The sequence below is a fragment of the Hibiscus syriacus genome, unplaced genomic scaffold, assembly GCF_006381635.1.
Source record: "Hibiscus syriacus cultivar Baekdansim isolate YM2019G1 unplaced genomic scaffold, ASM638163v2 tig00110122_pilon, whole genome shotgun sequence".
Classification (NCBI taxonomy): Eukaryota; Viridiplantae; Streptophyta; class Magnoliopsida; order Malvales; family Malvaceae; genus Hibiscus; species Hibiscus syriacus.
The window spans coordinates 811,890-826,440 of record NW_024062598.1 but is presented as its reverse complement, the minus strand read 5'-3'; the positions used below and the strand labels follow the sequence as shown (position 1 = coordinate 826,440).

General features: G+C 37.4%; 1 pseudogene; it reads left to right on the top strand.

Moving 5' to 3' along the window:
* The first annotated feature begins 10,524 nt into the window (after positions 1 to 10,524).
* Positions 10,525 to 13,787, top strand: LOC120215515 (annotated as a pseudogene).
* Positions 13,788 to 14,551: the final 764 nt, after the last annotated feature.

The window sequence follows — 14,551 nt, the reverse complement described above, 5'->3', positions numbered from 1 at the left end:
CCAACAAATCAAAATGAAAGGCATTCTGAAAGAGGTAACTAAAATGTTTAATTTGTTGCTACTGTTGATTTGTTTGTGTTGGTTTTTCATTTGGATTACTTCTATAAGGTTGTTAGATGCCTTTTATTTAGAGTTTAAATAAACTGTTCAATTTGTTGCTACTGTTGATTTGTTTGTGTTGTTGGTTGTTCATTCGGATTGTTTTTATAAGGTTGTTAGCTGTCTTTATTTACAGTTTAAATAAACTGTTTAATTTGTTGCTACTGTTTTTTGTTTATTCGAATTGATTTTATAAGGTTGGTTACTAACCCTAATTTTTTTGCAAGGGGATATAAATGATGTGCTTTCCGAAGCATTTGATTTAAATAAATCCTCTAAGAGGAGGGCCACTGGTTCATTCGAATTTGGGAGAAGAACCTCTGTTGTTTGGGACCACTACACATTCACCAAAGCTGATGATGGTTCTGTTTATGCCGAGTGTAAGTATTGCAAATTGAAAAGATATAAAGCTGATTTTCATATTGGTACATCTAACCCTAAAAGGCATACTGAGAAATACCAAGCATATAAGGATTTTCTTTCTGAAAATACAGATAGTGTAGCTTCTTTTGATCAAAACAAATATTGTGAATTGTTTGCTGAAGCTATTATGTGTCATGGTTATGCATATAGTATAGTTGAGCATGGCAAACTTAGGGATTTACATCATTACCTTAATTCTTCTGTTAAGGAAATCTCTAGATATATTGTTACTAAGTATTGCATGTTGCAACATGAAAAGTGTAAAAAATTACTGCTTGATTCAATGCATTCTGTCTCAAGTCGTGTTTGTTTTACATGTGATGCTTGGTCTGCCTGCACTTCACGTTCTTATTTTGCCCTTACTGCTCATTATGTTGATAATAACTGGAAACTTCAGTCTAAAATACTTAATTTTCGTCGTTTTCCTCCTCCTCATGATGCTGAGTCTATCTTTAAGTTTGTGAAAAAAATGATATGTGAATGGGGTCTTGAAAAAAAAGCATTTACCATTACACTTGATAATGCTTCTGCAAATGATAAAATGGTTAAGAGACTAAAAGATTATTTGAATGTCATTTCTCCTCTTCCTTGCAATGGTAAGTACTTCCATATAAGGTGTGCTGCTCACATTTTGAACTTGATAGTTCAAAAAGGTTTGAAAAAAATAAAACTTACTCAAACATTAGTGACCAGTATTATAGTTTACCCTAATTTATTCTACAGAAGTGTCGCATGGCACGGTCTTTTTTACCATTTTTTAACCGTTTAAAGTAAAATGAATAATTAAATTAGGTGTTAGAGACAAAACAATAAAAAATAGAAACAATTCGATATAACATATAGTATATAATTATGTCACATTTCATATTTGAACTCATAAACCAAATCAATGGCAGTCTACAATCCCTAAAATTTTAGTGATAATTCAAATGAAATGTTCTGAGCAGTTTAAAATATTGTCCATAGCTTGAGGATATTTGTTGTAAATAACCCTACAAAAATCTATTAGTTTAGAGACGAATATGTGTAGAGAAAATCGCCTCAGTGACAAAAAAATGCCTTATAATATACGATTTTAACCAACTTTTTTTGGATTTGCCAAAATGACCAACAAAATCGCAATGCGAAATAAAAATCTCAACGCGATCTCCAGAATCGCAAATCAGTTCCCAGAATCGCAACGCGATTAGAAGAATCGCAATGCGATAGTACAAATTCGCATTGCGATTTTCCATAATCGCAACGCGAATATGAAAATCACAACGCGAACATATAAATCACAACGCGATTCTGACTATCGCATCGAGTATCCGTAAATCGCAACGACAATACGTAAAATCGCAACGCGTATCCGTAAATCACAACGAGAATACGTAAATCGCAACGCGTATCTGTAAATCACAACTAGAATACGTAAATCGCAATGCGTATCCGTAAATCGCAATGTGAATACGTAAATCGCAATGCGAATCTGTAAATCGCAATGCGAATCTGTAAATCGCAACGAGATTCTGACTATCGCAATACTGAATTTCAAATTGCAACTCGATTTCTGAATTCGCAACAGGTTTTAATTTCGCAACACAAATGTTTTGGGTATATAACTACGCAGCAGTAGCAACTCATAACCTAAATCCCTAACTCGCAACTCATTCCATCTCCATCTAGCACTCTCTCCGGCGACATCCGTTCCTATATCCAACGACATCCTTCCCCATCCGGCAACAGGTTTTAGTTTCGCAGCTCGTTTGTTTAGTAAATTAATTTACAATAATGAAATCATCTAATGTTGATCATGTTTGGATAAATTTGTGTTTTGGAAAGTCATGGGAGAATGTTCATGGTGTTTTACAATATATGCCTTTCCCATGAATCTTCAACTAAAACTGTCATTAAAAAAGTTAACTTATGAAACTCTAATGTTACGTGTTGCAAATAAATTGAATTTAGAGCCCCTAAGTGGATTTAGGCTATCTTATCAGAGAAATGGTAAAGTTTATTTGTTAACCGACAATGAAGATGTTGAATGATTCATTGCTTACATTAGTGTTTCAAGTGATGATGTTACATTGTATGTTGTTAAACCTAGAAGTAGTGAAGTTGGGTCAGTAGCGGGTAGTAATCAACTAAGTTTTTCAACCCCAGTTTATGGTGCTCAAAATTTAATGGTTCCCACAATTTCATCACCAAGCAAATATTGTTTCACCACATTTCCAATACCAAACACAATCTCAAAACCCACAACCTTTCCCTAATCCAAATCCCAATCAACTTTCAGCACCAAATTCCGGTTTTCGTATTGACCAGTTAGACGATGATGAGCCAACAGAAAAAATTGTGAGTACTAGTCAGTATTCGAAATTTGATCTTGGTCAATACCCGGACTTTGATCTTGGTCAATACTCGGATTTTGATGATTTTTCAGAAGAAGAAACAGACCCTGCGTGTAATGATTTTAATATTGGTCAATACCTGAATTTTAATGATGAAACAGCTGTTGCCGAGGAAGATGTTGTTGATGATAATGAGGAGGAAGTTACGACTGTAAATGAACATGTTGAACATCCATTCTGTAATTCATATAACACTGAAGAAGAAAAAGAAGAAGAAGAAATCCCCAAAGAAAAGTCTCCGAAGAAAATGCCACGGGAGTATAACTGGAATATGCCAGAATTACTTCAGATACCGGAAGAAGAGTAGGTAAAGATAGCAGTTGATTGTTACACAAAAATTATTCGTATCAAGAAAGATGATTGTTTTGATACAAAGGAAGACTTGAATATAGCTTTGTATATGAAATGTGTGGAAGATGGCTATCAACTAAAAGTTAACAAATCAAGCAAAGATCGTTTCGAAACAAGGTGTATGATTGACAAAAACTGTATGTGGCGTATGATTGCAAAGAGGATAAAAGATTGCGAAATGTTTCAAGTTAGGACTTTTATTGATAAACATACATGTTCAAGAACCCAAGTTTTTCCTCACCATAGATAGGCAAACAAAAAGGTGTTGGGTGGTTTTCTGGCTGAGTTAATGTTTTTGAATGGTAGGGTATATCGGGGACATGAAATTATGACTGACATGAATGCTCGGTTCAAGATTAGTATCTCATATTCTCAAGCTTGGAGAGCCAAATGTTATGCCTTGAAATTGTTGAGGGGGTCGCCAGAAGCATCGTTTGCCCAACTGCCGGCTTATTGTCACAATTTAAAGCTGAAAAATACTGGGTCGGTAACTCATATCAAAATCAGATAGAGATGGACGCTTTGAGTTGCTGTTTATCGCCATTGGTGCTGCGGTTAGTAAATCAATATAATTTTGTTGACTCATTTTTGTTAGTTACATGCATTTCACATTTAAATGATTATATTTCTTGTGTATATGATTTTGTAGATTCGTTCGTTTATTAATTGCATGCGCCCAGTTATTATAGTTGACGGATCACATTTAAAAGGTCGATACCTTGGAGTAAACTTATTAGCAGTAGCCATGGATGCTAACAATGGGATACTGCCAATAGCTTATGGGGTTGGCAAATCTGAAACCTCTGATTTATAGAAATGGTTTATGGGGCATCTTAGGGATTGCATAGGTCCTATTAGCAATCTGACAATCATATCCAATAGGGCAAACTCAATTGACAACGCTGTTAGAAGGTGTTTCCCAGATGCTTTTCATGGACTTTGTGGTGTTCATTAGTATAGAAATCTAAAATCAAGGTCTGCTGGTATAAAAAATCACAAATGGACATACTGGAAGGCTGTAAAAGCTTATCGGCAAGTGGATTTTAATAAGCATATAAACTGTTTAAGACGTGTTTTGCCTCAGTGTGCTCAAACACTAGAAGATGTCGGGTTTGAAAGATGGTCAAGAGTACATCAACTTGGAGCAAGATATGGTTTCATGATGTCTAATAGTGCAGAATCAATCAACGCTCTAAGTCGTCATTCCCGGAAATTACCCATTACTATGTTAATGGAGTTTTTTCGAGCCTCTATTCAACAGTGGTACTAAAAGAAAAGAAACCATACAGGTATTATTTCTTTAAATTCGTAACTTATCATATATTTTACTAAGTATTATTTATTTAAATTTACAGGAACATTGGAACATCATGTTACACCATGGACAGAAAAAAAGATAACGAAACGTGTTGTGAAGTCAACGTCATGGAGAGTTGAACCATGTTCAAACACTTTGTTTGAAGTACTGGATAATAACTTAAATGGGTTTGTCGATCTAAATGCAAAGACGTGTAGTTGTATGAAATGGAAAACATCTGGTTATCCGTGTGGCCATATTATAAAAAGTTTCTCTTCATCTAAACCAAGATGATTCAAGCGCATACGCTATGGATTGCTACACTACAGAAGTATATCGACAGACTTATGGCGAGATTGTCTACCCTATTCCACATCCTTCTGAGTGGGACATACCAGATGACTTACAAACAGTTTTGCCACCAGCCATGGACAGAAGGCTACCTGGTCGACCAAAAAGTCACGATCGTATACCGTCTAAGGGTGAAGAGAAGAAGAGATTTATATGTAGTCGGTACAAGGAAAGTGGTCATACAAGGTTAACATGTGGATCACCAGTGCCATCACAATCATCTTTTCCTCTACCAAAATATGGATCCTCATAAAAATCCTAATCACAACCGGCTTCACCTTTTGGGACTGTTAACTTAGGTGATTTTTAAATGCAAACATTGTATTATGTGTATATTATGTGTGAACTTTTAACATTTTCAGTTAGGCATGTATTAGTAACTTGAGTTTGAACATTGCTATGATAAGTTCAGTTGTTATCACTTATTAGACATTCATTTGACTATCGCAACGAGAGAATCGCAATGCGAAATGAAAATCGCAATGCGAAATGAAAATCGCAACGATTGAATCGCAATGCGAAAATGAAAATCCAACGCGAGGATCGCAATGCGAAATGAAAATCGCAATGTGAAATGAAAATCGCAATGCGAAATGAAAATCGCAATGCGAAATGAAAATCGCAACGAGTGAATCGCAATGCGAAAATTAAAATCGCAATGCGAATCATTTTCATTTCGCATTGCGATTTTCATTTCGCATTGCGATTTTGATTTCCGCGTTGCGATAGTCTATTTTGCATTCAACATAATGCAGATTGAAATCAACAAATCAACTATTACATTTCAATCAATTAAACAAGCACAAATATTATGTACACATCAATTAAACAAATCAACATTTACAAATCATCTTTTACAAATCAATTAAACAATCAAAAAATAATAATGAAATCAACTTTTGCACCCATACATCCATTTCACGCAGCTCACTTTAGGATTAACCTGCAGAAACCAAACATTGAATCAACAACACTTTCTACACATCTAAAACCTACAAACAGCAAAATATTGAATTCTAGCTACTTAACCAAACATTTTCAAACCAAAAAGAGTAAATATGTTTAACAACACTTGCATTTGACTTACAAATTGTTCATGGACACTTTCATAATGCGGATGCAGGTAGGCAGCGTCTCGCATATATCGCTCTAACCATAAAATGCCAAAACCACAAGCCTACTACACCTCTATCTCTATCGGTGGGAGGTAGAAAATGTGTACTTCCTGTCGTCAAATGCTCCAAGCACATGCATACGAGAGGACCACAATCCCCTCTGGCTTCCTTCGTTTGTTGTGGTGCGGTCTCGTCTCTGCTAACTGTAATATTGAGCTTATTTGTCTTCTTGTTTCCAGAACGAGTCCAATAATTTATCGCATCCAAGAATTTAGCCAAATGTGAGCTCCATCCCTTAATAATATCTCTTAAAGCAGCCAATGATATGTAATTTATCATGCTGTCATATACTATTGCCTTAAGGGATGGGAGCTGAAGCTCGACGAGAAGCCAATGTTTACTTTCCAAAACAGGGATAAACACCTGCAATCATAAGTAATAATTCATTCATTTGCGCACTTATTTATGAATACCTTTAAACTCAATCTAAAATAAATACTAACCTTATCGACCTCCCACCATGCAGGATAAAGTTTAACTTGTCCATTGCCCAATGCAAATGATTCATCTCGTTGATTCTTCAAGTGAACGGCGTTAAAAGACGTCGGCATAATTGTATATCGTGTATTTCTTTTATTTTTCTTAAGTTTCCTAATTATTAGAAGACGTGACACCCACGCATCGATATGCTGTTTTACAAAAAAAGACATATATTAGTGACTTACATAAATTTAAAAAAAATAATCAAATTGAAATATAAGAAAAATATAAGACATACCCCTCCATCGAAATAGCCATTGTCTTCGACCCCTAATAATACGCCCCACCAAGACTGATCAATCAACAAATAGATATCATCGTTGAGCTTGCATATGTCAGTGAAACACCCTTGGCTTATCTCATGTAGATAAAAATCAACTGCGGTCTTAGCCCAAAGGGTGTTATCCAGAATTGTGTCCGGTAGTTGTCTCCTCTCCACTTCAGATACCGGAATGGTACTGGCCGGTAACTCATACGAGAGCCAACTCTCATCCATCATGTCCGGCACGTCATAGAGTTTCTCAAGAATCTTACATATGACGCCATGTGAATCGGGCTCTTGAATGGTGGGAGGGACCTCTTCAACGATGACAGTGGCCTCTTGAACGGTGGGAGGGGACTCTCGAGGAATGATAGGGGCCTCTTCAATGATAGGAGTGGACTCTTGAGGGATGACAGGCGAGTCGGGCTTCTTCTTGCGGTGTCTTCGCACTATTGGGGTGTACGGAGACTTAATAGCACGTGCACGCCGTCTGATGCGTGAACTCCGTCGTGCAAGAAAAACCCGACGTAAAGCATCCACCTTATCAGGCCGCTAAATAATTAAATACAAAAATCAGTAAATAAACAGACATGATATTTAAACAGTGAAAACAAAGACAAAATACTAACTTCACAGTGTTAAAGAATAAACAGTTTAGCAGTATTGGCAGCAACCGAATAAATTTACTAAGCAATCTAAGTGAAATAGTTAATCTAAGTGAAATTACGAGTAAATTTATCATCAAGTTAAATATGGAAAACCTTAAACTTACCTCGTTGCATAGAGTATAAACCTCATTCTGCAACGATACTACCATCTCACGTAGAGCGGCAACCTCACCACGTAAAGTAGACACCTCCACATGCCATGCACCATCGTTATCGCGTAGAGTACCGATCTCCTCACGCAAGGCATTGACCTCATCACGTAACTCCCTTGACTCATCCCGTGGAGGTGGAGAACAGGGAGATAGAATTCGTGGCATCTTTGCCGGTCGCCTATCATGAGGTGATGGTGGAGAAGAGGCTCGATGATGTGACGGGATAGGTGATGGATCTCGTTGTAGAGGTGTATAGTCGGGTCGATCAGGTGATGGCTCTGGGTGAGGTGATGGCTCTCGAAGTGGAGGAAGTGGAGGCTGCTCATCATTCGTGCCATCAAAAAAACGCTGACTAGCTTGCCACCAATCAGTGGCAAGCTCAGCCTCCGTGGGTGTCAGTCTCTGTAATAGAGTGTTGGCCTCCTAAAAATATAAAAACGCAAACAAAGTTAAACGTCTACTATTAATAACTTGTTTATATATGATAGTATTTGTGTTAACTTACATTATTTATTGTCGCATATGGTATTATGTCTTCCCAATCCAACAGACATTTCCTCTTCCAGGAAATAGCCCTAGGAATATCATTTGAAGTTTTTAATGCATATGTCCGCATGCTGGGGAAAGCCTCGAATATCCAAATCTACAAACAATATAATAACAAACATTAGTAATTGTTAAATAATTAATTATAATTTTGAAAACATTATATAGAAATTCTTACCTTAAAGGCCCAAACAAAGCCTGACAAAGTGTATTTCGACCAATCGCCACGCAAACTTTTGCGGTCATCAAAGGCAGACGACAACTTAGTCCAGGTAGCTTTCCATATATACGAACCCCACAGAAACAGATTCCATGCATTTAGGTCCTCTACCAATAATATTAGCTCCTGATGAATAGGTTGTCTGGCCTCTCTACCTAAAAAGCCGGCATACAAAAAGTACTAGAAGGCATACTCGGACAACATCGACGTCATTCATCCGAGTAAAACCATCTTTCTTATTAAACAATTTCTTCAGGTCTTCGACGTGTAAGTTCGGCTTCTCTATTGACTCATCAGGAAAAACCCGGGATAACCATGATGGGCGGGTGATATGACGAGTGTACCGGCCTACATCATCGTGTCCGAATCGTAGACCAGTGATTAAGCAGAACTCCTTCCGCCCAAAACAAGTATACGCCGGTGGAAAATGAAACCATATCTCTTCCTCACCACGTTGTATACTGTCGGGTAGATCGCTAGTCATGGTCTGAAGCCACAAATGGGTCAAATTAGCATCTCCACTCGGATGCTGTACTCTCAGCCATGGCCCGAAGCAAGTTTCCTCAAACAATTTTCTTTGTGCAGGTGAAAGCTTCGAAGCAATTGTAGTGGCTAGGCTAACTTTATTCCTTAATGTCAATGAAGCCGAAAAAAATTTCTACAAAAACAATAAACATACCAAGTTAGATATACCAAAAACTACACTGTGAAGATATACCAAAAACAATAAACATAAAGAGTAGTAGTTGATTCTTGAAACTAAAATTTGCAACACTGTTTTGTCTTTTGGTTGAAATGAAAATCGCAATGCGGAAATGACTATCGCAATGAGAGAATCGCAACGCGAAATGAAAATCGCAACGCGAAATTAAAATCGCAACGCGAAATGAAAATCGCAATGCGATTTTGGTTTCGCGTTGCGATTATCTCGTTGCGATTTTCATTTCGCGTTGCGATTCTCTCGTTGCGATTTTCATTTCTCTCGTTGCGATAGTCATTTTTGTGTTGCGATTTTCATTTTCATGTTGCGATTTTAAGTTTAAAAACTATTCTTCTTCTGCAAATTGAAACTTTAATGGATTGCATTACTTCAACCAAAAGACAAAACAAAGAAAAATACTAACTTCACAGGGTTAAAGACTAAACAGTTTAGCAGTATTGGCAGCAATCGAATGAATTTAATAAGAAATCTAAGTGAAATGGTTAATCTATTATTGAAATTACCAGTAAACTTATCATCAATTTCAATATGAAAAACCTAAAATAATGTAAAAATTTCAAAATAAAAATAATTAAAAAAACTAACCCTCGGAGGTTGATTTTCCATTTTTGAATGATTGTGAGGGATTTCTGACCGTGAATGGTTGTGAGGGATTTCGCCGGAGATGGGGACAGATTTCGCCGTAGAGAGTGAGAGATGGAGATGAGACTGAGTTGTGATTTTTTTATGTTTTAGGTTATTAGTTGTGATTACGGGATATACTGTGGATGGCTCAGTGTTCCGATAATTAATATTCGTGTTTGGAATTTGAAAATAAAATACGCGTAGCGATTATAATGGCGCTTTAAAAATCGCGTTGCGATTTTACGTATTGTCGTTACGATTTACGGATACGCATTGCGATTTACGTATTCTCGTTACGATTTACAAATACGCATTGCGATTTACGTATTCTCGTTGCGATTTACGGATACGCGTTACGATTTTACGAATTGTCGTTGCGATTTACGGATACGCGTTGCGATTTTACGGATACTCGTTACGATAGTCAAAATCGCATTGCGATTTATATGTTCGCGTTGCGATTTATATATTCGCGTTGCGATTATGGAAAATTGCAATGCGAATTTGTACTATCGCATTGCGATTCTTCATAATCGCGTTGCGATTCTGGGAATTGATTTGTGATTCTGGAGATCGCGTTGCGATTTTTATTTCGCATTGCGATTTTGTTAATCATTTTGGTAAATCCAAAAAAAATTGATTAAAATTATATATTATAAGACATTTTTTTTTTGTTACTGAAACGATTTTATCAGGTAAAAGCAAACACACGTATAAAATAACAAAGATGCGTTTTTCTTTGATAAAAAACATAAGAACAAGAAAGAGATGAGCGTAAAAAGCAGTAGAAATTGCACTTGGAAGAGACGTGGCACAATTCCCCATCCCTGCCCTTCCACCGTCTCTTTCTCTCTCGTTGTTCCGTCGTGAACATCTTCGTTCCTCTCTGACCTTCGTCGGAGTTTTCGACGCCGTTCGAGTCTCTCTTTCTCTCTACTTCATCCATATGACTGTCTGACTGTTGAATCTTTAAGTTTCTTTGTAATTAATTATTTTGTTATTTTCGTTTTTTCATGGATGCGATTTTTCTTCTGTCGAAATGCTTGAATAATTTCAGTGTGGAAAACGAAACAGTGCCGTTTCTGAGCCATGATTGAAGCCCGCCTCCTCTTTTTGTTATTCAGATTTCTTCCAACTTTTGACCCTTTTTTTGGTAGAGCTATTAAATGTTCGAAACGATGATTCTTTGCTTCTTTTAATTTTTAAGTTAATTAAAAGTCAAACAAAAATTATGCTCTCAAGTAGTTGAAGGCTTTAATTATATAAACAGTGGCTTCTTAAATGTTTTAATATATATTATTTTTATTCTAAATTTGGAGTTCGTCAGGTCTATGGATGATTAATTGAGGAATATGGTCTGAATTAGCTGGGTTTTCTCGCTATTATTTCTTTTTACCGCAGCTTAACTGTGTTATTTGCGGCTTCATAGAGCTCTCAAGTCCAAACTAATTAACTGCGTATTTAATTTTTAATGCTAATCTTTCTCCCTTTTGTAGCTCGTGGAATAATGAGGGAAATGAAAAAAAATTGTCAATTTTTTTAAATGATATTCAGGCAGTCTAGGGTGGTTAGTTTGATGTAGTTGTGCTGAATTTGTTTGTTAGTTGCATTTGTTTAATCTTTCTGAATTACGAATTCTAAATTTTGCGCTGTCGTTTTTTTCCTTAAAAAGATTTATGTTTTACAGGAAATACTCGCTGTTTATCCTCCCTGCAGTACTTCACCTTGTGTTTTCTGTTGCTTGAATCGATGATGTGAATTTGTTGTAATAGTATTCCTTTTTGAGGTATATGAGTGATCATGGGGTCAGCTTGTTGTGTAGCTGCAACGGAAAGAACCCTTCCAAAGAGAACTGGTGGTGAGACTTTGCATAGAAATCTGACATGTTCGCCTTCATGGAGTCTCTGCTGGGATAATCAAAGATGTGTGGCTGATGAAATAGAAGAGCCTTCTTATCAGATATCTAATAGAGTTAGCAGAAATGTTAGCATGGAGAGGAGAGGGACATTAGGTTCTGGTAGGCGTAAAGTTTCCGATCAAAGAAGTGCACTTGATATTGAGAACTATGAAACACCCACTTCTCAAAGATCGCCAATTCATGAAGTTAGTGGAAGGAATTTGATGATCCCCACTCCAGGTAAATTTATTTTCTAATATTCAAATAACTTATCAATATTCTTGACTGTACATGAGATTTCAGGAAACTTTTGCTTAGAACTTTTGTTCTATGTTCTTTGTCTGGAAATTTTGTCATATATAATTTTATCTCTTGTATGTAGAAGACTCTTATGTTCTTCTAATTCCAACTAATGCTCCTTTAGCGTGCAGGATTGCATGGTATTGAGTAGTTGAATTCAGTATCATATGAATGAACATAAAACATTGTGTTTATTTATTAGTTATATGCAGTGTTATTGACACTTATTGCCTACTCCTATTCTTTGTTCTCCCAATGCAGTTTTTGGCAATAGGGTTTCTTACCAGTTCCCGCTTTGCTATTATTGTTTGTGTTGTGTTTGATATTATTGTGTTGTTGTTGCAGACGCATCAAGGGAAAGCAATTATTCCACTGAGGTAAGTCTCAGTAGTTGAATAAGCTTTTTGCTTTTGTATTGTATCTTTATCCTCTAGCCTGTTCTACCCCTTTTGATGGTCTTCAACACGTTCTTCTAATTATTCTCAGGCAAAGAATTTGGCAGAATCACCAGATATTATGGATTCATCTGCACCAAAGCTATCATTTTGTGTACCTTCACCATTCTCACCACCAATTACAAAAACTTTGTCTGGCCATGGTCATTTACTTCCTTCCAATTCCTCCCCATCTAGACGTGCTTGCCGTTCACCTGGGCACCGGCTATTGAGGCAGGTCTCTGATAGTCGAATCCTCAGACTGAAATCACCAAATAATTATTCAATTTCTGAAGGAAGGTCATCTTTTGTTCTCTCTACATGTAGCATTAATGACTTGGGATCTCATGGTGGCTCTTGTGATGGCTGGTCCATGCGCGCTTCTTCTGAGCTTGTGGCCTCTTCTCAAAGAGAGAGGTTGTCTTTTGATAGTGAACACTTTGGTTCCGGCAATGGCAAGATAAGTTTTGTAGCAGCAGATTCTCATATTCTCCATCCATAGATGGGCGAACTTGAGGGGCTTGCTCGAAGCTTTTGGCTGAGATATCTTCATGGAGCAACCATGAAATTTCAGTGGCAGCCGTGCTTGTCTGTGGACATGTTTATCATGCTTAATGCTTGGAGACAATGACACCAGAGACTGACAAATATGACCCAGCCTGCCCAATGTGTATGGTTTGAGAAAAGCAGGTCTCAAAGATGTCCAGAAAAGCTTTGAGAGTTGAAGCGGAGTTGATGGCAAAACATCTTAAGTTATTCAAGAATAGAGTTAAAGATAGCTTTGTTGAAGGTGGTTGTAATGATTTTAACCATCAACAAAGTGCCAAGCGAGGAAAAGCTCCAAAGCTAGAACCCAGTTCAAGCTGGAGAAGCTCCTTGACAAAGCCTTTCTTGAAACGCCACTTCTCAATTGGGTCCAAGTGGGGTAGATCACTATCAGAAAATGAGTCTGGCAGGAAGAAGGGGTTTTGTGTAAGATATAGAAACAATTGAGTTCGTTTCTATACTGCATGAGGTGAGGGGCCTATCCGTTTCATCGTAAAAGTTTATCAGTCAGTGTCGCAAAATGTTGCACTTCTTTCCCTTATTCCAAATGGTTTAAGAGAGAAGCACATTAGGCTTCTAAGCCCCAGTGCAATCAAATCTCAGCTTCTTAAGTTGGAGATTCTCCACCCTTTTTCTAAGGTAATGCTATGAAAAGGTAGCCATAGTCCATGGAAAATTTATGACACTGACCCATCTTATAACTCGTGCTCCTTCAGTGATTTTCGTTTTGTTGTTGTTGCCGATAGCGTAGTTCTGGGTAGGTCTGATGGCAACCAACTTCGAGCCAGAGCCGAGTATAAATGGGATAATGTTGGGGGTTTGAGAGTCGTAGGTAATGAGTTTAATTCATTGATTTCTAGATATCAAGTTTCTTGTTTTCGTAGGGTTGATGGAAAGATGTGAATGTTGGCTACGTATTTTATATGTACATACAATTCTGGATGATTGTACTGCCTTTTACCCTTCAATTCTTCTTATAAATGAAATTTACTTGGTGCATTGAAAAAAATCTTTTTCAAACAAATAAGGGAGATCAACGTGGCCACATCAACATAGTTCGCCCGTCCAAAAATGAGACAGTCGTCGGCGAATAAAAGGTGGTGGAAAGAAGGTCCCCGCTCAAACAAATACTTGGAAGACGATCCGTAGCATGTTCTCTACGAAGCAGTGGGTACAGTCCCCCCATACAGAAAATAAATAAATATGGAGAGAGTGGATCACCTTAACGAAAACCACTCCGAGGATGGATTTTATCGGAGAGGGACCATTAAACCGAACTCGAGTATCCGCCATACAGACGATCCCTTGCATTAATGGCTGAGATATCCACAAGACCATTCAAAACATCTAGGCAAAACCGAGTAATAACGGCACCACCACATCTCAGAAAGTCCGATAAAACGAGGCATGAAACCCGTCCGGCCCCGAAGCCTTGAGTGGGGGAAATTGAAAAACTGGTATCTTCACTTCTGCAACCGTAGATGACAGTAAAAGATCATCAGTTTAGAAGGCTGTAATACGAGGGGTAATCCCTGAGAGAAGGGGATGGCAATTGGACAATGGTGCTCCACCAACTAAATCAACAAAAGAAGAATGGAAGTAGTGCAACAAA